Genomic DNA, 23,558 nt, shown 5'->3' with positions numbered 1-23,558 from the left:
CTAAATGGCTTAGCTTTTGGTTTGCTTATGTGGGCCCACCTCAGCATTCGAGCCACCTCAGTCTAATGGCTTCCTCATTTAATCAATTTAATACCATTTACATTTTCATTTTCTAGAAGTTATACATGTGTATTCTTAGAATAAGAATTCTTGGGACTCTTTCTGGGTTGATGGCTTGATTTCTCTTCACTAAGTTGCATTAAAAAATGAAGGTAAAGGCAATCTTATTCAGTTTTAAACATATTTTTACTTAATATAATCATTACGTTTATAGCTACATAAACAAATCCTCAAGTTAACCCTTTGGTTTCACACAATAGGATCAAATTGCTTACTAGTTTATAAAACTTTTCACTGCCTTTCTTTTTTTTGTTTTTGTTTTGTTTTGTTTTTCCAAGTGATTTTATTTTATTTTTTTTCAGCATAACAGTATTCATTATTTTTGCACCACACCCAGTGTTCCATGCAATCCGTGTCCTCTATAATACCCACCACCTGGTACCCCAACCTCCCACCCCCCGCCACTTCAAACCCCTCAGATTGTTTTTCAGAGTCCATAGTCTCTCATGGTTCACCTCCCCTTCCAATTTCCCCCAACTCCCTTCTCTTCTCTAACTCCCCATGTCCTCCATGCTATTTGTTATTCTACAGACACCATAATACTATTGCTTCGATGGTCATTGAAATTGTCAACCGTCTAAACTATTTACTATTGTGTATTTACATTTAAACATAATTTTTTAATGCCCAATTATACTTGTCTTAATTTTTTCAAGTTGGTTGGCTTTAGGTCGAAACTAATTTGAATAGGGGAATTGTCGTGCTTGGTTATATCACTTCTTTTTATTGTCTCTGATATCACTAATAGAAATAAATATCACAGTTAAGGGCGCCTGGGTGGCTCAGTGGGTTAAGCCGCTGCCTTCGGCTCAGGTCATGATCTCAGGGTCCTGGGATCGAGTCCCGCATCGGGCTCTCTGCTCAGCAGGGAGCCTGCTTCTTCCTCCTCTCTCTCTCTCTGCCTGCCTCTCTGCCTACTTGTGATCTCTCTCTGTCAAATAAATAAATAAAAAAAAAATCTTAAAAAAATAAAAAAATAAAATAAAATAAATAAATATCACAGTTAATTCTGTTAACTGTGTCAATGGCAGAATGTTCAGAGATCATTGAACTAGTGGTACAAATTAAGTTCTGGTTATATTTCTGCTGTTAAGAAATTCTATTAAGCAAACTATTTTACTTCTCTGAGCCTTGTTCTTTATAAAATTAAAAGGTTGGAGAAGGTACTAAATTTATTTCCAATTGTAAAATGAAAGTATGATTTTGAGCTATACTTTAAAAGTCTACAAGTCAGAAATCTTTAAGTGAGAGACATTTTTTAGCAGCTGGAAATCATGTCAGAAGGGGCATTTGGTAATTGAAAAAGTTGAATTTTTTGAATTCAAAATTGTTCATTTTCAAACAAAAAAAATTAGTTTTTTCAGAAATTTATTTCCAGAATTATACCAAAGATATTCAAGATTATAGTACTTTATCTTAATTTTCCTCACCTGTAAAACAAATACTATTGATTTCATAAAGTGTTGTGATAAAATTCTGTAAAACAAGTGATATATTTGGCCCCAATAAATTTTAGTTATATTAGTCTTTTCTTTGGGAATAAAATAATCATAAATACATGTATCCCAGAGAACATACAGAAAAAGTAATTGTAACAATCCACAAACTACAAACTATTTCCCTTTTCTCTGACATTTTCCTTCACTGCAGTTGTTCTGAAGAAGCCTGATAAAATACATTTGAAAAATAGAGGTAAGCGCCCTGAACATATTTACAATGTTGTGAGGAGAATGCTTACTAGGAATTTACTATACAGTCCATTAAATTTGATTTCTCTGTTTAACTAAGTCGTCAACTTAAGTGATAAGTTATAACTTAAGCGGTAAGTTTTATATTTTTATATAAAACTTAAGTGATACATTATATATATAAAATATTCAGACTTTGTAACTCAGAAAAAAGAAAAAACAAACTAAATGGCACCTGTGATACATTCATATCTGAAGCGTATTTTGTCATCCTTGTAAAATGGGCCTAATTTACCATTATCGATGAAATTAGCTTTCTTTTAATGCAAATTATTCATTTTCCGTGGGAAAAATATCTAATATAAAGCCACTTTAAAACGCATGATGGGATTATGCTAAAGTTGATTAAAAAGTTGATTGAAAATATGTAAGACTCTATTCCTACATGTTCCTTACCATCATCTGTACCTCTGTGCTCTCGTTTATTAATTTGTACAGTCTACAGGAAGTACTGTTGCCATGGACTATGTAAAAACTGTTTCAATCCTAAACATGCCTGGACAGATAAGGGTGTCAGACAACTCCTCAGGTCTAAATGGCTGGAGCACAGCTCTCTTTCCTATAATAACTTTCCTCCTCCATCAGGCTGTGTTGTTAAGTAGCGTGATTAATATTTGGAAGAATTAGCCATAGGAAACACCAAAAATGTATGGAAACAGTTGTCTTTTCTCTGGGGTCTCTTACAGCCTTTAACTAGAGTAATCAGTTTTACACAAACAAATGTACACACTCATACTCAAATACACACAATCATGGTGCTCATCTTTTTCAGTCTTGCTCTGTTAGACTGTAAACCCCATGATAACAGTTTTTTTATCTTTGTTGTACATACACTGCTGACATAATGCCCACTACATAGTACATGTTGAGTCTTTCTTCTTTGCCAACTTTATTAGTCCATTGATATACCTTCTCTCCTCATGCATAACGCATAACACACATGCACACACAGACATATATACAAGAAAAGAAACAGCAAAGCTTGTGATATGTGACTGTTAACAACTGGTGGCCTGTCATTCTGGAAAAAGTATCTCACAAGTAAGAGATCTTGGCTCATTGGGAACTCTTCTACTAACTCCTTGTGTCCCCCAAGGAGCGACTCTTTCCTGAGGCACGGAATCCATACTATTAAACAAGAGAGGTGATTTCTACAATCTGTTCTCACTGAAGTCTATAAATCTAGAATTTTTAATTTACATTCTGGATTTTCAATTTGTGTTCCTTTCACTTAGTAATTTTATGATAAAGACTACTGCAGTCATGTCAAACAATGCTTTTACTATTATGCATGTAGGTATGTATGTATGTGTATATATAAGGGTAGCTGGAAGGATACTGGTCAGACTTACCGTGGTGATTTTGAGGGTAAGAGAAGGACTATGTGTGGATATTAAAATGAACTTTGTTTTCTTTGTCTTCCCATAGCCTTTAAGATAACACACATACACACACATGGCTTAAGTCGTTTAAAAAAATACAAATATAAAAATAAAAAGGCTGACACAGATGCTAATATGATGTGGTAAAAAACAGGTATTTGCTATATTTCTTTTCTGTAATTTAAAAAAAGACTGCTGATTAGGTTATATGAATTGTTGGATTTTAAACTTATATGTGGCATTTTTATAGTTAATGATTTGGATATTTGATAAAGATCGGAGAGATACTTACTTCCTACTTAAATACTGCCTTTTACAAGGCTGACAGGTTTAGTCTCAGCCAAATCTTCTATAGAATTTGTATGATAGAAAATGTGGATGTTATTCAAAATTCATAAATTGAAATTCTAATTTCAGGATGCCATAATTTAGAGCTAGTCTCTCCAATTTAGTTTTTCCTGTTGTTGTTTTAATCAAAATATTTCTACTTGAGAAAAGTGAGGGAATGAAAAAAACCTATAATACTGTCACTTCCTTTCTTCCTTAAAAGTTTTTGTAGTAGTTAAATCCCTAGTTAGTGACTGCCCTTCCAGTAGACTAAATTCTGCCCTCAAATACTCAGACAGAACTCCCATTGGGCCCAATTCTGCTGTCCTCCTTCAGGCAAAAACTTCCTTTGAATTTAAATAGTCTCATTCAGGTACTATATTAATAGGCACCTTAGATGCACAATGAAAGACAGTAAAGGGGAGTTTTTTGTGTAAGCATGGCTGACTCAGCATCTTGAGATGTTCCAACAAATAATCTGTGAATTCGGGCAATTATAAATTTTCTATCTGATATTCACTAACTCAGAGACTTTCTCTTGAATCCTTTCTATTCTGCTGAATGTAGCTTCTGTTAAACTATCAAGTATCCAAAGATACTCCAGTTACCATGTTTTAGGAACCCAAGAGTTCTCTACTTAGAAAGAATGCCATCTACTAGATTGCTTTATGACTACTTTAAAGCAACCAGATAAACAAGTGAAGGTGGATTTCAAAGTTAGTAAATTCTTAAAAAAAAAAAAAAACACAAATTTTTCAGATTAGTAGAAATTTATATTTCAAACCATCCTCATTTTATTTTTAAAGTATATGTTGAATTAGGGGCACCTGGGTGGCTCAGTCAATTAAGTGCCTGCCTTCAGCTCAGATCATGATCCCACGGGCCTGGGATAGAGAGCCCTGTGTTGGGCACCCTGCTTAGTGGGGAGTCGTCTTCTCCCTCTCCCTCTGTCCCTCCCCCTGCTTATGCTCTCTTTCTCTCTCTCTGTCATGCTCTCGCTCTCAAATAAATAAATACAATCTTTAAAAAAAAAAGTATACGATGAATTAGGTAGCTAGGGCAAAATTGGGGCTTAGATAGTTTTGTCTTCATTTTCTTTTCTCTCCTTCTTTATGTTCTGCTCAGCTGTGCAGAAGGCTCCTTGGGTTTCCTAAGGTTCTCTGCCTAGTGATCTATGAAGTCTCCATTACTTTATCTTTTCTGGTATCTAAATTTTATCTTTCTTACTTTCAAGAAACATCTGCTTTTAGAAGAAGTCCTTCCACTTGATAACCCAGTAGAAGAAATGCAAATTGCAAATGAAAGATGGTCTGGTTGGAGCCTCCTTTTAGGGGGGAATATCTTTCCCAGTGCTTTAAATCAAGACCTAGAAGAATCTATGAAGAATGATAGTTGTGGTGATAGTGATAATACTATTAAGTTCATAGTTCCTCAATTCATATATATCTCCCTTACCTCAGACAGAGCCTTCATGATATTTTTCTCTGCTTAAAGCACTGATCTATCCACATTTTACTCTACTATTGTCTTGTGTACTTTTAAATTATAGTGCATTGATTGTAGGTGATTGAAACCTAGTTTGAACTAATCTAAACAAAGGGGTTTTGTTGGATTACAGAAATAGGAAGTTTTTGGTCTTTAAGCACACATTGTTCTGGTCTTTAAGTACACGTTGATCCATGAGAGACCATGTCATTAGGATACTGTCTTACTGTCTTAATGTCTCAACTCCAGATTCTTTCTTTATTCTTAGTCAGACTTTACCTAATTTGTGATTAAAAAAAAAAAAAAGGCTCAAAGCAGTTCTGTTCTCATATTTCATATCTTCATAGTTGTGTTCTTACTGCAAAGATCATGTCTCCTGCCACATAGCCTTCATCACTGTGAATTTGGAGATTAGGTCATATCATTGACTAAGGGTGAATCATATGGTTACTCACATCATAGGTAGGCATGGGGTCAGTTTACAAGAATTGCTTAAAATAGATTCATTTTAAAAGTAAATTTTAAAAATCCCACTAATAGGAGAAGGGACAAAACTATGACCATCACTGTTTATGATAGAGCTTACCAGAAGTTATAACTATATATGTGTTTTGGCTATCTTCCTCACTGTAGTTCTGTGGGAAATAGGGATTGTTCACTACTATATACCCAGTGCATATTACAATTTATGATTCGTACTAAGAAATTGGTAAATATTTATTTATGTAATTGACTCATTTAATCTTGAATATTTTCTTCATTTTAAAAAGAGGAAACTGAGGTTCAGACAGGTTATATAATCCATCTATAGAGATAATTATAGGTTATGACTTGGTATAGCATACAGATTTTTTTAAGTTAAAAATGTTTTGTAAATATTGTAGGTAGTATAGAAACCTATGTGTATTTAGAAACTTTCATGTGTTTAGTAACTTTCAAATTTCTTTGGCATATTTGTTATGAATCACTTATGCCCACTTAAAGTATTTGCACAGCTTTAAAAATTAATTTCCTTTTGAAATTCATTACATTTTACAGTAATGATGTTAATATTTAAGAAAAACTTTAGTAAACCACAAAGTAATACTAGTCAGTTGCCTATTTTGGGAACAAGTAACACTAAACTAATATGTACCTTTCCTTTAGAAATCTTGATCTCAATTAAATTTGAAATCATCATGAGGGAACAACAAAAGGGGCAAGCGTGGAACTCATGTTAGCTATTATGAATTATTTGAATATACAAAGCTGAATAAAGATGTCTCTTAATGCTATGAAATAGGCAGAAATTGAAGCAGTCATGTCAAACTCAACGCATCATATATGATAAAGCCATTAACCCAAATGGAAGCATACGTAGAAAGAAATAAGGAGCCTATCATCCAAGAAAATTGTTTTTACATCTATTTCTATGTATTTTTGAGCCTGAATATTCAAGACTTTGGATTTATGTAGAAGCTACGTATTAGAAACATGGGTGGGTATTGATGCAAAGTCTTATAAATCCATTTCTGATGATCAGTTGTTTCGTAATTTCATGCTATTTAGCATAAACCATTTAGTTTAAGTACTTAACTGAATTTTCTTTTGCACTTATTACAACAAGCTAAGTGTCTGCTAATATTCACTATACATTCCACACATTTGGCAAAATCATTTCCATGATTGTTTAGATTCTTAATCGATGTTGACTCTCTAACCGGTATTTGATCCCATACATATTTTGATTCCTACACAAATAGCTGTGGCTTAACGCCTAACCCATTACCTATTCAGTCTTCTCGTGGATTTTTGTCATCATGGCAAAAAGCTGTGTGAAGTTATTAACAATTGTGGCTACAGTCTCTTTTGGAATGTTTGTTGTCCTTAGAGACTCACAGCAGGCAAAAAATCACAGTCCCCTTCAACAACCTGTGCTTTCCTGAAATATTGGCTTTGACAAGACCACAGGGGTGAGAAATAATTTTGTGCGTGAGGGTTTGCACTTCATGGGTGTCTTTCTGAGTTTATTACCAGGAGGAAATGGAAAGAAAGCCATTCTCACCCTTACCTTAAACCAATAATTATGTGACCATGGTGCTGAATGATTAACTCAGCTTTAGGGAAAGTCTATATACTGAGCCCACTCTGATAAAAACCAGAACCTAGAACTAATGTGATTGAATATATACTGATAAAAATATCAGCAACCCTGATATTTGGCTACCTTGTCTTTCCATAACTTCTATCCATCTCTTACATCTTGTTTTTTCTTGTTTCGGGCTATCACATAGATCCATGTTACAAGAGGGGCTGGACTGTCTCTGATGCCAGTATCTACTTGCTATTAAATGGGCTACATGTCAGGATGCCTTTTTTACTCCTCTTGAGAAAACTCATCAGGAAACACCAAAGCTTGTTGAAATTCTGCACTGGTGTTTAAAATTAAAAAAGAGCTCTTTCCAGAGGAATCTGCAAGCTTCTCTTGATCTCTGTAAACACCTTCATGCAGTCTTTTGAAAATAATGTGGTCAGGTTATCAAGGGGAAAATAAACTAAAGGGGGAAAATACATATTTAACATATGTTTAGGTATAAGTAAATTCTTTTTTCCCAAGACGAGAAGCAAGTAATGTTTATGTATGTTTTGCTATGGAATACAGAGGTTGAAAGATACTCATATATTCTGTCAAATACTTTGAAAAAGTGAGCTGCTAAGCTTAAAGCAGACAGAATATTTGAAGTAGACCACAAATTGAAATGCCCCAGAAATCTTTTATCAATTGTGCCTTATGTTCACTCTTGTAATAAAGAGGCTTTTGGAGTTTATATGCCACAGTCTAATAGGTGACTGTTTAATGGGATTTACATTCACTCAAACAAAATTAGGCTGGTAAAAGACAATGCAACATGCTGTAATGTAAATGGACTGACGGCCGAATTAAATGTTTGTGGAAACAGGGCAGCAGATCTATCAAGAGCTAATTAGAGAGTTCAGAAGCAGGCTTGGAAGTAAACAGTATCAACAAAGAAAGAAAGAGAGCAAGAATGGAGGGAAAAAAAGACCTTTTGTGAAGGGCAGAAAAGGAACTATACAAAAGTTATTTAATTAGGAACTCAGATGGAGTCTCTTCCATGAGAAAAACTTACATTGTTATCTGAACCTGTTGATAATATTAAGTTGAATAATAACTACGATAAATTATTATGTGTCCAAGTAGTTCTTTATTGTAATTGATATTTGAATATTTGGCTTTAATAGCATTCTTTTCACATGGTAACTTTCCTAGCTATTTTCACTCTATCTAGAAAAAAAATTTTTTTTGAAGTTTATTTTTTAAGTTCTAACAGGAAAAATAACACTGAGACAAAGTTAGAAGTTTGGGACTTGAGTAAAAAAGGATGAAGGGCAAAATTGCAAATAAACAATAAAAACGAAGAATAACAAGTTTGAATTTGACTTTTAATTACATATAGGCAAATATAATATTTTAAAAATTTCAATTTTGGGGTGCCTGGATGGCTCAGTGGGTTAAGCCTCTGCCTTCAGCTCAGGTCATGATCCCAGGGTCCTGTGATCGAGCCCCACATCCAGCTCTCTGCTCAGCAGGGAGCCTGCTTCCCCCTCTCTCTCTGCCTGCCTCTCTGCCTACTTAGGATCTCTCTCTCTCTCTGTCAAATAAATAAATAAATAAATCTTTAAAAAAAATAAAATAAAAATTTCAATTTGTCAGTAAACAAACTCTCTTCTGTATACTTCATTATAGTCCCTACTTTTCAGCTGAGCCATTGTATAGAGAAAAGAATCCATCCTTTGGTATAACTGAGAAATTGCTTTGATGAAATAAATCAGGATCTATATGCTTGATATTTAAAGTAGTAAAAGCTTGATTACTTGATTCACTTTCTTTTTAAAGAAAATTCAGCATTTAAATTAGCATTGCATAAATCGTTTTCCATTTAAAAAAGAATTTAATGAATATTTCAGGGTTTAAAATTATTTTCATGGCGTGTAAGGGGTGATATATATATACATATATATATATATTTTTTTTTTTTGCTTGAAACCAGAAGTAAATCAGATACACCTCAAGACATTTGCATTCTACTAAGAATATGTTTTAATTACAGTCTTTCAATTTGTTGAGAATTTCTCTTTACTTCACACTCTATTATAAGTACAAAGTGTGCTAATATATGTGAAAGTGCTTTGAAACCGGTGAAGTACTGTTACATTATGCAATATCATTAACAGAGAATCTCTACTGTTGTTAGGCTGATGGGCATATGGGTTTTTAAATGACAAATGTTATATTGAGTAATTAAACCCAATAGTTCAAGTCAGACTGATTGCTTTTTGCCTCCTGTTCTACACAAACAAGAATTGTTCTGTGAACATGTTCTAGATTGTTTGTGGTCTGGTTAATCCGTGAAATCCATGATCTGCATTACTGTCAGCAGTTAATGCCCTGAGATTGCTTTATTCTTTAATGAAAAGATCAGTAAGATTAGGATTGTTTTGTCCTTGCCATGGAAATAGACCAAGTACGAATGCCCAGTTTCTCTTGGTGGAGTTCCAATCTGTCTCTGACCCAGAAATATAGGTGGTATTTGGCAGTTGGTCTGCCCACTTGTGACAAAAACGTCTATCTCACTTGTTCAGAAAAGAGAGAAACTGGATTGGGCCAATTTTAACAGTAGGTGCATTTTGCTTCTAAACATTCTAAAACTTGTAAGGCAACATCTTCTTAACTTTCAGTGGTACTGCCAGTGTTTCCAAATCTTGGCTCATTATCAAAATCACCTGGGGAGCCACTTAAAAATACAAATTCCCAGGCGCCTTCCCTGGAGATTCTGATTCAGTGAGTCTGGGGGGGAGCCAGAAAAATCTCAAGTGACTCCAGTGATTAGAGAGGTTAGCCAAGTTGGGAAAACACTCACATAATGGAATAAAATGTATTCTCCTTACTTTGGTTTCTTATGAGTAACAAATACTTTTACCCTTCCTTGCCTTGAAATGTTCCTGAAATTAATGTGATAGACAGACTCAAGGTATGTATGTGACTGCATATTAGCTATAGCATCTCCCAGAACCTGCCTCCTCTCAGAAGTTAGGATGATAACACCACATCCCTGGACACTGTGATGAAAAAGATACTGAGGGAAATAAAGTGATTTCAAGTTCAAAGTGCTGCCTTAGCCTTGATGGCTATTAACAAGTGAGTGGTATTTGAGAGACAGGCTCCAGTCCCAGCTTTGTCACTGAATTACTTTGTAACCAAGCTTATAATCACTTCAGCTTTTGGAATTTCATTTACCCCTATCTGTAAAATGAGGGGATGGGAAAAACAAAAAAAAAAAAAAAAAACAAACAAAAACAAACCTGAAGTCATGCCAGGTTTCAGAGGGACAACATCAATTTATGCAACATAGTCTAACATGGTAGAGTAGGCAACTTTAGGGCAATTTAGCGACTGTCAGTGAACACTGTGATTACCGGAGTTTGGGGATTTTCTGAAATGTAAGTTCTAAGTGATCAAATTATTCCCTATAAGTTTGGGTATGCCATCAAATGATTCTTAAATATTATTTTTACACTTTGATGCACAATGTGTGAATATATATATGATTTTTAGACTTGTAGTTTTATAAATTCATCATGTGCTCAAATGCATACAGTTTGTAGTCTGTGTTAGACAATTGATTTCACTATAGCACTTTATACCACATTGAAAAAGAATTCCACAAATTACCCTTGTTGCTATTTACTAGACCTAAAATTCTGCTATGCCACACATATAGGCACAGAATTTAAATGAACAGAAAAATACTATTTGAGCAATGATGTGAAAATGATATACTAATTTAAGCTCTGTGGTATTTAATGAACCACATAATGTGCCATAGAGACTTCAGAGCTTTAAATGCAGAAATCCTCTAGAAACAATGCTCTGCCTTGTAAGGGGAGAACAAGATGGCAAAGAGCTGAAAGAAATCGGAGTGATCCAGATGGCTGAAACACGGAGAGCTTGAGTAAGTGATATGAATGAAATGGGTAAGTCTGACAAAGGAAAACAAAAATTTTTAAAAATGTGTGATTACAAAGAACCAATAGTGAGATGGATAATTTCCATTTCTCAAATATCTTTATTTGTCTGGGTATGGCATTCATTTAGAAGGAAATCTGATAAGATTTTATATCCCCAGAGAAGAATTTTCACCTACTGTGTGTCTTTTAAACTATACCCTAATCCCTTTCACATCTCACAATTATATTTTGCAAATGATGTAATTCCCATTCTGCTTTAAATATTGGGAAGAGAGGGAAGCAAATTCACTGGGATCTCTTAAAGAAAATCAGTTAAATTACCTTAATAAAACTAGCCAACTAGAGAAGGTAGGAGAGAGCATTGAGATCTATGACTCTTTTAAGTGATTTTCCAAATTACAGCTATACTTTTTTAGAATAAGAAAAATAAGAGGGAATGATACTACTTAAAGGGAGGGGGAAGAACAGTTTTAGTAAATAATTCCTGAAAGAATATGATTTTTCCCCCATTTTTCATTATTATTCCCTCTCCCCCAATTTCACTGTTTGAGTGTAAAACAAGTTTAGAGTATAGAACTGAGTGTAACAAGCCCACTGACCTGTTCTGAGTCTTTCAATAGTGAGACACGTACCTTCTCTGGCCCCAGATTCTGATACCCTGAAATGAAAGCTTTGAATGAGTAGACTTCCAGGGCGCCTCCTCATTTTAATGGTTCCAAGTCTTTAGTCCATCTTTCAGTTTAATTCCATTCCATATGGGGCGCCTGGGTGGCTCAGTGGTTTGGGCTGCTGCCTTCGGCTCGGGTCATGATCTCAGGGTCCTGGGATAGAGCCCCGCATCGGGCTCTCTGCTCCGCAGGAAGCCTGCTTCCCTCTCTCTCTCTCTCTTTCTCTCTGCCTGCCTCTCTGCCTACTTGTGATCTCTGTCTGTCAAAAAAATAAATAAAATCTTTAAAAAAAAAATTCCATTCCGTATGCTTTCATTCTAACATCTAATTGCATTGTTCTGGAATTGACTCTGGGATGAATAAAGTTATGACTGCAACATTCCACATGGAAAATGTTGCTCACTTCAGGAAGAAAAGAGATATGTATAGGAATTTTTTTTTTCCTTCTTGAAGATTTTATTTTATTTATTTGACAGATCACAAGGAGAGAGAGAGGGGAAAGCAGGCTCCCTGATCAGAGAGCCCGATGCAGGGCTTGATCCCAGAACCCTGAGATCATGACTTGAGCTGAAGGCAGAAGCTTTAACCCACTGAGCCACCCAGGCACCCCGGATCTTGTTCCTTCTTATCTGTATCAAAACTCATACTGAGCCATGAGTTCTGGGTTGCAAAAGAGGATTTATTTTTTGCACTTTGTCTAAGTCTTTGTTCACAAACTAAACAAAAACAGCAAAAGTGCGATTGTATAGGAAATATTTAAGACATGTTTTGGAACAACTGCTTTTAAGTATAGAAAGTGATTAAATCTTGGACTAATTTATTATTAAAAATTTCTGACATTAAATATTGATTTTTCACACTTATCATTGGAGAAAACTATTTATGAATCACTTTGTTCTTCATTAAACTTCCAGCAGGTGTTAAACATTTTTGGTTTCTTTCCCTCGTACATTTATAGCAAATTAAGCATTCCAAGGGAACACTAGGTGCTCTGATATAAGGGACTTGTTTTTTGACAAAACCGATTTTCATGTCTTACCTTGTATATAGAAGTATATTGGTTGCTATAGGGACAAATTAATGAACATGTGCTCCTAGTAAAAATGGGCTGTGTAGCCAACCACTACATTTGTGAAAGCAAACTGGATACCTAGTATTTAAACAGGTAATCAGGTACACCTTTCATTGTTTATTTAGTCTGTGTTGGCATCACATGGTGATTTAGGACCTTATTTTATTTTCAAACAATTTTCTACCTTCTGAGGCATATTTTCAAGTTCTTTTTAAAGAAAATTTACTTCCATTGTAATTCAGTAACAGAGACCAAAATTATTTTAATGTTGTTTGTTCTTTGTTAAAAAATGAGTAAGGTCTGTTAAGAGAAATAGTTCTTTTCTAAACTTTAGAATATAATCACATTTCTCTTTTGCAATTAAGCATTTTTAGCCTATTCATGAAGGGTCTTTTTATACCCTTTGTAGATTAAAGTATTGTCCTTAATTTGAGTACTCTCTCTAGAAACTAATGACCTGTACATTCATGAGATTCTAATTTAATATAAAGGAAAAAGTTTGCATTTCAACACAAACAATAAAAATGAGTTTCAACAACTTTTGAAAGAAAAGTAAGCCTCTTATATTGACATATTTGCTGAGAGAGGATGATCCCATACAGACTTTGATTAATTAGAAAAACAAAAGTTATCTCATCAAATTAATATGAAGACAAGAGTTAGAGAAAAATTGATAGGATGAGGATGAACAGCAGTAAGATATGATCATAGAATTAGCCTTTGAATCTTTATGAACACTTACTGCTTTGATGATGATAATTATGAGATAAATGTGCAGCTGATTTTCGTTAATAAAATAGGATCATTAAGTTACAGAATTATGAAATATAAACTACATATCCCCTTTCATCCTCTCTCAACATTCCCATCACAAATAGAAATCAGTGACATTATATTATTTGTGTGAAGCTTTAATCTTTTCCTTATGGAATTTTAATAATCCAAATGTATACATTTAAATGGAGAGCTGAAAGACTTGGGTAAGTTTGGCAACAAATGTTAAATCTGATATTTTATAGCACTTTAAATTATTATCTGCAAGAGTTCTAGAAAGCAAAGGAAACTCAGCTCAAGTAGTGACATTGAGTGTAGAGAAAATTTTATTATCCTACTCTCTTCTACCCTTACAACTTATTACTTACTAAATATTTGTTTAATAACTCAAGTTATGTTGTATTAAAATGTACACAAATTCACGCTAAATTATGTGTAATTGTTCTGATGTATTTAATTTAAAAATCCTTTCCTCACAAAGGTCTGAATTTTAGAATCTGCAATGTATATGCAAAAGAAACCAACCAAAATTTTTATGATCCCCAAAGTACAGTTATATCCTGTATCTCTGACATAGATCCAGAATATAGCTCTGGAATCCAAACAAATGTTATAAGTGATTAATTTTCTGTATGAGTATGAATGGCTTTTTAATATATATATTTTTTAAAGTGAACAGTTATGCTAGGAAGTAAGGCAAGTCAACACTTTTTAAAAAAAATCAATTCATTAATTTTATTAATTTGGGCTTATTTTTAAAATGTAAAGATTGCTTTTTTACTTCCATTGTAAAATAACAGCTGCCAAATGTGCCTACATTTTATTTTTTTTCATTTTGAGATGTAGTGAAAGAGTAGAAAAATTATGATTTGCTGATTTCAGCTAGGTTGTACTTTTGCATAGAAGAGTTGTCAAACATGAAATGATAAGCAGAATTTAAATGTACAAAGACATTTTGTTACTGGTATAGACTAGAATCTGTCAGTTCTCCTTGACTAGATGTGGTTTTTCTATGTGAGACTCTAACGTGGTGCTGCTTTTCCCCCTCACTGAAAAGTCCATAAGGCTTTCATTGTATAAAGATAGAATTGTATCCATCCATCTCCATTTTAGAAGTATAAATTCAATTATATTTGATAAAGTTAAAAAGAAATCTTCCAATTGTCCATTACGCATAAATAAAATAAAGGACCCTTGTGCTGACTAGTTGGCTCATGTACAGAAATAAAACATCCCTTACATTTCAGCAATTTCTATAGCTTGTGGTACTACTATTTTATGTGTTGGATTTTATATAGAAGTAGAATTGACAAAATTCCAACAACAACAACAAAAAACACTTTTACCCCTTATAGCGATGTTTGAAGTAAAAATTGATAATGACCTAAGAAGTCTTGTCATATTTAATAACATTAATGGCAACTGCTGAGAAGGTCTGAGGTTTTTACAAATGAATGATCAGGAATGGATTATTGTGTTACTAGTTTTATCACAATGAAGTCCTTAGTGAAAAACAGTCATTATCAGATTTTTCAGTTTTTCATTACAGGTAGCACAATGAGTTAGAATAAAAGTATATATTTTCCAAAATATATTTTGAAGCATAATAGCTGTTACTCCTCTGTTAATAATTTGTATAATTCATTCAATAAACAATTCTTCTTTCATCCATTGATATATATTTATTAAGCACCTACTGTGTTTTGTTCTAGGTATTTGGTCTCTGTTAGCATATGAAGTGAACAGGAAAGACAAGGGACCTTGAGACTAGGGAGGAAAAGCAAGTAATAAACATATAGGCAATACTCAAGAAACTTCCCTGTAGTGGTAAGTTTTTTTTTGATGGGGTGACCAGGGAAGACCTCTCCGTAGAGCTGATGGATGAACTGAGACCTCAGGAACAGGAAACAGCCAGCCTTAAAAAGATCTGGTGATTTATTGGGGCCAAAATATTTGACTTTGCCTTAGGCCCTGGAAAAGCAATGAGGAATAAAATAAGACCGTGCCCTCCAGTTGCTCACAATGAATATGTTTTGCTTACTTATTTGGGGATGAGATCATTTGGGATCCAGTGTGGTCACAAAGTCTCATTAGTTCAATAAACATACATTAAAAGTTTTAAATGCATAAACTGGCATCAGTTTAAAACTTGGCATTTACTATTACCCTTCTCATATATATTGCTTATTAACATGATGTATGATTTTATATTTTACTTATCAAGCATGCGTAAGGTTCAGAGTACTGGAAATACTTCTCTTGATCTTTTTAGTCAAAGTGTACTGCAGCCCACTGCCCTTAAATCTGTCTGCCAACTTACTTCTAATATACCTCATTCCCCTTTGCTTGCTCACTATTCTCTCACGTGATAAATAACTCTGCCTTATCAAGGTCAGTTGGAAAGGCCCCTTTTACATATCTCATAAATTTTAGCCAGGTGCCACTGATGTGAGATTAATGTAATGGCACCATGGCAAGCACTCAGGCTTGTCTTAATTATGCTAAGGTTGCTGGTTCACCGTTTCTCTTCATCTGTCTCCTGCTTTAGGGAACACTAAACACTATGTCATTAGATTGTCTGTTCCACAACATTGGCTCTTTGCATTTACAAAGTCATCAGATGGCTTATGACATAGCTTTTCTAAGAAATTAAATTAAACAAATAGTGAAAACAAAAATTAGGGGTAAAATACCTGAAAAAGAGAAGGTTTTGAATTGTAATCAGAAAAGGAAAAAAAAAATCTACTGTGTTCCATAGTGATTTTCCTCTGAACAATGAGTTATTCAGCAGATCACAGGGAAAATTTTGACTCTGGGTGATCTCAGGTATGAATAATTATGAGGTTTCTTTCCTTTTAAGAATGAAGTCTCCTCATGTGTGCTATTGGCCATGATCCATGCACACATTCTCAGAAACCCTTCTCCTTATCCTCCCTTCCCTTTGTGAATGACAAGTTTCTAGGGGGAAGCGATCTCCAAGCCATATGTCCTACATGGGTGTTTAATTACCTCATCTATTTTTGCTTAAAGTTCCCATCAACATTCCAAAAGGCATTCAAGCTTAGTCTCTTGCTGAATTTGGAATAAAAACAGTTCATTGCCCTGGCTTTTCAAATTTGTGATGATTTGTTTTGATTGTGCTCTCCAGATATTAATATGCTTTTTATGAGGGAACAGATCTCTAAATTGTCATATTCCCTTGATTTCTTAGTTCGAGTAAAAATCCTTTTTGAATGGCTGCTATGTTCTAAGGGATCTGTTTAACCACGGGTAGACCTAAGAAACAGTCAAACTCAAGATACCTGAGATAAAGATGATCTTTTGTATATGATGAAATACTTTGAGAGAATAATGCTTTGGTTAATTATATGGACTCTGGAACTACATTTCTTAGGTTTAAATTCTGCCCTCACCATTTACTAGTTACATGACCTCTGACAAGTTAGTTCACTTTTTCATGCTTCATTTCCTCATCTTTGAAATATGAGTAATAGTATTACTGACCTGTTAAAGTTATTTTAAGGACATTGGAAGATTGTAAAAGCATATGGTTCAATGGGTGATGCATGATTAGTGCTATATAAGGTGTTTGGTATTACTATCTGGACTCTTCTTAAGCCAAGAGTTCACAATGCCCTTCTATGTGTTTTCTTTTACAAACATTTTGAACCTTAGTCAGAACTCAAAAACTCTTTGTATCAAATATGTAGCAGTATAGATTTGCTATGTATTTTATAAAAGACTGAGAGGTAACTATAAGAATAGGCTTGATTACAAGACTACTAACTGGATAAACATAGTTTAATATGTTGTATGATAGTCTTGCAACTAGGTAAAAAACTAATATTAATAAATAAAACTTTCTCACATTTCTGTAATGTTGGCCCCTGGGCAATGAATCTGAAGTGGAGAGTCATGTTTTTCTTTTTCTTTCCAGAAAATGTAAAGGAATACCATGAAGGAATACTGTGTCAGTTAGGAAATCCACATATATAAAGTTATAATAATAGTCCTCACTACTCAGTGAATTTATGTAAATATTTCAGTAAGCAGTGTACACATTTGTATAATACATGTAGGACATCTTAATTTGGCAAAGAAGTCAAATGTATAGCTTGTATGTTTGAGGGCTTTATTTAATAATTTAAAAGCAAATCTATTTGATAGCTGAATTGTAAATAAAAACATTATTTTCAAATAATCTCATTTTATATTTTTGAAAGAAATGATAAATTCTAAGTTCAATCGATTTTTATCTTAGCTTCATATGGAGAAGTGGAAAATATTAATCTATAATTCTAAAAATTTAGAAATATTTATACCCAGCCCCCCCCAAAAAAATCTCATAAAATTATAGGGTAGTGAATCAAATTTTAAAACTTAAATTATCAGTGTCATTTGTGGTGATAACTACAAACTGTCCTATCATCAGTCCATGTATGTGGCTTAACCCAGTAAAAGCGTTTTGTTTTGTTTTTACTTTATAGTCTGATACTAGTCAGGTGACTCTTCTCCAACCTGAGACTATGGATGGAAGAGATAACATAGGTTGCTATAGGACAGAAAATGTAAGGGTATGGGGGACACTTATCTGGGCCTGGAAGTGGCCAGATCACATCTGTTCACAATTCATTGGCCACCACTTAATCATATAATCCCACCTCTAACTTTATGGAGGAGTGAAAAACGAAGTCTTCTTTTCTACCTAGACGAGGAAAAAGGTATAGAATGTGCTGAACATTTAACATCTACTTCATGATTCTTTTTTTTTTATTATTAAATAATTTTTTATTTTTTATAAACATATATTTTTATCCCCAGGGGTACAGGTCTGTGAATCACCAGGTTTACACACTTCACAGCACTCACCAAAGCACATACCCTCCCCAATGTCCATAATCCCACCCCCTTCTCCCAAACCCCCTCCCCCCAGCAACCCTCAGTTTGTTTTGTGAGATTAAGAGTCACTTATGGTTTGTCTCCCTCCCAATCCCATCTTGTTTCATTGATTCTTCTCCTACCCACTTAAGCCCCCATGTTGCATCACCACTTCCTCATATCAGGGAGATCATATGATAGTTGTCTTTCTCTGCTTGACTTATTTCGCTAAGCATGATACGCTCTAGTTCCATCCATGTTGTCGCAAATGGCAAGATTTCATTTCTTTTGATGGCTGCATAGTATTCCATTGTGTATATATACCACATCTTCTTGATCCATTCATCTGTTGATGGACATCTAGGTTTTTTCCATAGTTTGGCTATTGTGGACATTGCTGCTATAAACATTCGTGTGCACGTGCCCCTTTGGATCACTACGTTTGTATCTTTAGGGTAAATACCCAATAGTGCTTCTTTAACTTTTGTCCATTCTATATATATATATATATATTTTAAGATTTATTTATTTATTTGAGAGAGAGTAAGAGCTAAAGAAAGAGAGCACACACAGAGGGAGAGGGAGAGAGAGAATCAGTCTTCCTGCTGGGTAAGGAGCCTGAAGCAAGGCTCAATCCCAGGACCTTGGGATCATAACCTGAGCTGAAGCAAATGCTTAACTGACTGAGGCACCCAGGCACCCCTTTTTCTTTTTTTAAAAAAAATTATTTTAATTCCAGAACAGTTAGCATACAGTGTTACATGAGTTTCAGGTGTACAATATAGTGATCCAACAATTCTGTATTTACCACTCAGTCCTTACTATTTTATTTTTAAAATGAACCAGATACTGTAGCTATATGTAAGACTCAAATTCAGTACCTTTTTGGCAAAGTGTGTGTGTGTGTGTGTGTGTATTTACAAATATAAATCTATATGTGTATTTATATTTATGATTAAACATTGCAAAAAAAGTAAAATTCTTTAATTTATGTCATCAATTGATACCTATTTTTCATATGTTATTTCAGTTCAGTTAAATTGACAAATATACATTGAGAAAATTTAATTCCTGTGATGTACCCATGCAGTGTTCTCATAAGTTTCTCAAATGCAATCGTGCTTTAGGAATTTTTTCTTGGGAGCCTCTTCTTGCCTTTGAAAAAATTTCCCCAGGAAAAGTGGAGATGTCATATTACTTTAAAAATAAATGTTTCAGTGTCTTCTATTGTATGTCTCATTAATTAATGCCTACCACCTTGAATGAGGTCTGTTTCCTACTCTTTTGGCCATGCTTGATTCTTTCTGATTCCCATGAGAATATATCTGACCTTGTTTCATTATTTTAGCTCCTTATTGGGTGATTTAAACCAATCTAATAATCTGATTTATTTTAAGTACTGTGATACAAAACATATGTAGCCTAGTGCCTTGTACAGTATGAAAAATCTTACCAGGTCCGTCTACTTACATACCAAGCCTTTACTGGGTGTATCTTACTGCATAGCATGTGCTGTGTATTATGTGGAACATAAATGTGAAAGGAGAAAAAGAACCTTTTGCTCAAGGAGTTTATGATTTACTTGCAAAATAAGGAAATAAGGCAATTTCAATTAATTACAATAGAAATAGAAAAATTACAATAAAACAATAGAAACAATTATAATAGAAACAAAAATTAAAATAGAAAAATAAATATGATAGAAAATACAAAAGAAATAGAAATTACAGTAAGAAACAAATAGAAAATTTGTTATTCTTGAAAAGAAAAACAATAACATAGAAAAAAATAGAGCCAGAGTTCTGAGAAAGTACAAAATACTTCTCATTAAGATAATGCTTCATGGAGGGCGCCTGGGTGGCTCAGTGGGTTAAGCCGCTGACTTCGGCTCAGGTCATGATCTCAGGGTCCTGGGATCGAGTCCCACATCGGGCTCTCTGCTCAGCGGGGGGCCTGCTTCCCTTCCTCCCTCTCTGCCTGCTTCTCTGCCTACTTCTCTGCCTACTTGTAATCTGTCTGTCAAATAAATAAATAAAATCTTAAAAAAAAAAGATAATGCTTCATGGGGGAAGGAAACATATAAGTGGGATGTAAAATGAGTTGGAATATTTATATAATATAAAATACACTTAAATATTTATCATTTGACATATATAGCATTTCTAAATAAAGGAATACCAGGGTTAAAGGCATACTAATATCCCCAGTGTCTTAGGAATAGTTTCATATTTTCAGCTTCTTAAATAATGGGATATAGGAATATGGTGATGAAAGATGTAGGTCAAAAAATGTGGTTGTGATCAGTTATGAAAATGTTTGTTGAATGTTGAGCCAAAGTTTACAAATGGTTAGGTGTTGGGCCACTGATACTTTTTTTTGACATTATTAATTACCATCATCTTAGATTTGCCTTATGAACAGGTACATAAATCAAGGGTTTTGGAGAATGCTGAGGTTGAATCGGATAAAACCTGGGTGAAGCTCTGCTTTTCCCCTTTTAAAGTTTCTGCCTCAAGCACAGGTCTTTAAAAAAAAATGGTAATGAGGAATTAGTTGATCTCAATTCTTATAAAAGAATTGGACTCTTAAGTTTGCTATATAACCTCAGGAGGAGTTTTTTCTGAGCAAAATTTTTAGAGCATCTGGCCTCTGCTTCTCTTGACTTGGCTTCTGCTCCTTCTAAAACAGAATGTAGATACTTATCAACCTGGCAGCACTCTCCTTAAACATTTCATAGTATTATTCCTAAAGTGTACCTGGAGGAATTCCAAATCTAAATGTGGAACTCATATTTGTGAGATAAAAGGAATAGGCTTTTATCAGAAAAAGTCTATTGGGAAGTGATACTGATTCCCAATTATTAGAACAAGAGAGAGCACTAAAGAAAAGGAAGGTGCATTGACAATTGTTAAAATACCATTTTATAAAGATTTTATTTATTTATTTATTTATTTGACAGAGAGAGAGATCACAAGTAGGCGGAGAGTCAGGCAGAGAGAGAGAGAGAGAGAGAGAAGCAGGCTCCCGCTGAGCAAAGAGCCCGATGCGGGGCTCGATCCCAGGACCCTGAGATCATGACCTGAGCCGAAGGCAGCGGCTTAATCCACTGAGCCACCCAGGCGCCCCTAAAATACCATTTTAGAAGGAATGCATAACTCATAGTGATGATTTTCAATCACCGAGACTATGATGTTGCCTTGTGATTTGGGAAAATTAATTTTAAGAAGTAAGAACATATTACAGATATTGTGAGAAATCTTTGAATTTGTAACCATAAGATAAAATTATGATAATTTTTGGAATCACTTTCAGAAAAGATATTCTGAAAGTCGCAGATGAAAATGCTATCAACCTAATTTAAAGATTTTATTTATTTATTTGACACAGAGAGAGATCACAAGTAGGCAGAGAAGCAGGCTGAGGTGGGGAAGCAGGCTCCCTGCTGAGCAGAGAGCCCCATGTGGGGCTGGATCCCAGCACCATGAGATCATGGCCGAAGGCAGAGCCTTAACCCACTGAGCCACCCAGGCACCCCCCAACGTAATTTAGAAAAAGATCAAATATTTAAAAAAAAAAATGTTTTCTAACCTACTTTCTATCAACCTGAATGTCCCTTGTGTAACAAGCGTGGTAAAATGGTGGATTAATGAGAAAGAGCTGGAATTCTTAATGGACAAATCACCTACCACTGTTGCTTCCTTTAACAGGTATTAACTTATTGTCAGGCATCGTAACAGTGCTGAAATGAAGTGCTGAAAGTCTGAATCAGGCAGTGCTTCTGCCTTCATAGCTTTCCCCATTCTGTGAACAAATAGGCACTAGATAAATACATGAACAGATTTTAAAATATTAATCACACATTCTAATAACTGCTCACAGAAATAAATAGAAAACTGGAATATAGAGAGAATTCTGGTTATCAATTGCATAGCAAACTGCTGCAAAACTCATTGGCTTAAAATGGTTTATAATAATAGAAAAAATTTTATAGAGTGTGGGGCAAGATATTTAACAAGACCAGTGTGGATGGCTTGTCTCTGCTCTACAATGCCTAGAGTCTCAGCTGGAGTTTCCCCATCCCCTCTCCTTCCTTCCTGCCTTTCTTCTTTCCTTCTTTCCCATAGCCTGTCCAATGGCTAACTTGAGCTTCCTCCAAACATGAGTCTCAGGGATGTCAAACTTCTTTCCTGTTATTTAGGGTTCCAAATGAAAATATTTCATGAGAAAGAAAAGTGGAAATTTTTAAAAGGCCAGGACTGACATAGTATCATTTCTGGCTATCCACTATTAGTAAAAGTGATCACAGTAAAGCCCAGATTCAAAGGGAAGGCTCCTTCCATACTTCTCAGTGGGAGGAGCAAATGAACCAGCTCCTCAGTTACTTTAGGGAATTTCTGATAAAGAATATGCCTTAAGCTCTATGCTATCGTCGCAAAACTAAAAAACCAACCAACCAATCAACCAACCAACAACAACAACAACAACACAACCTGAAGAGGAAACAGAAAATAAATATTGCATTTTGTTTGATGTGCTCCTTCGAGGCCTTTGGTGTTATGATACCCAGTTAGGGATAAAGAAATCATTCCCCCTGCCACAGAAGTGGGAAAGAAAGCAAGGAGTAAGTGATGAATTAGTGACCCATCACTGGAATTTGGTTGAGTGTATATAAAAATGTGACATTACTTCCAAAAAGCTTCCATGAGTCAGAGAGAAACTGGTCTTGGACATTAGAATCTGTGACTCTGGATCTCATTGAATCTTTGAATCTTATTACATTAACAGGAGAAAACCTTGAAATTTCTGGGCCTATGTTTACTTGTATTTCCATAGCTATCCCCAAGTATTTAATCTTATCTAGATTAATCTAATCTAATCTAAATTGAGTACATATAATCAAATGCAAAAATAAGTTCTAATGGCAAAAATATCTGAACTATATGTATTACAAGACTCAAATATCAGTTAATAGTGTATCTCTGTTCTCTTAATGGATTATAGATCATGCAGATCAGCTGACTTACCTCACATAAATGTGTGTGAACATCATGGCTAGAGCTACATTCCTGCTTCTTAC

The 23,558-nt window shown here is 34.5% G+C and overlaps 1 protein-coding gene and 1 non-coding gene across 5 annotated transcripts in view; one reads left to right on the top strand and one right to left on the bottom strand.

Moving 5' to 3' along the window:
- Positions 1–23,558, top strand: part of ERBB4 (erb-b2 receptor tyrosine kinase 4) — a 1,164,764-nt gene that overhangs the window by 265,920 nt on the left and 875,286 nt on the right. The gene's annotated exons all lie outside the window — the stretch shown is intronic.
- On the bottom strand, positions 12,372–12,497 carry LOC123391726. Its single transcript, XR_006606420.1, has one exon. It is a non-coding gene; the product is annotated as a small nucleolar RNA SNORA40 (small nucleolar RNA).

The sequence above is a fragment of the Mustela putorius genome, unplaced genomic scaffold (assembly GCF_011764305.1).
Source record: "Mustela putorius furo isolate JIRA1106 unplaced genomic scaffold, ASM1176430v1.1 tig00000275_pilon_pilon_pilon, whole genome shotgun sequence".
Classification (NCBI taxonomy): Eukaryota; Metazoa; Chordata; class Mammalia; order Carnivora; family Mustelidae; genus Mustela; species Mustela putorius.
The sequence above is the reverse complement of the archived record's forward strand: the minus strand, read 5'-3'. Positions and strand labels throughout refer to the sequence as shown.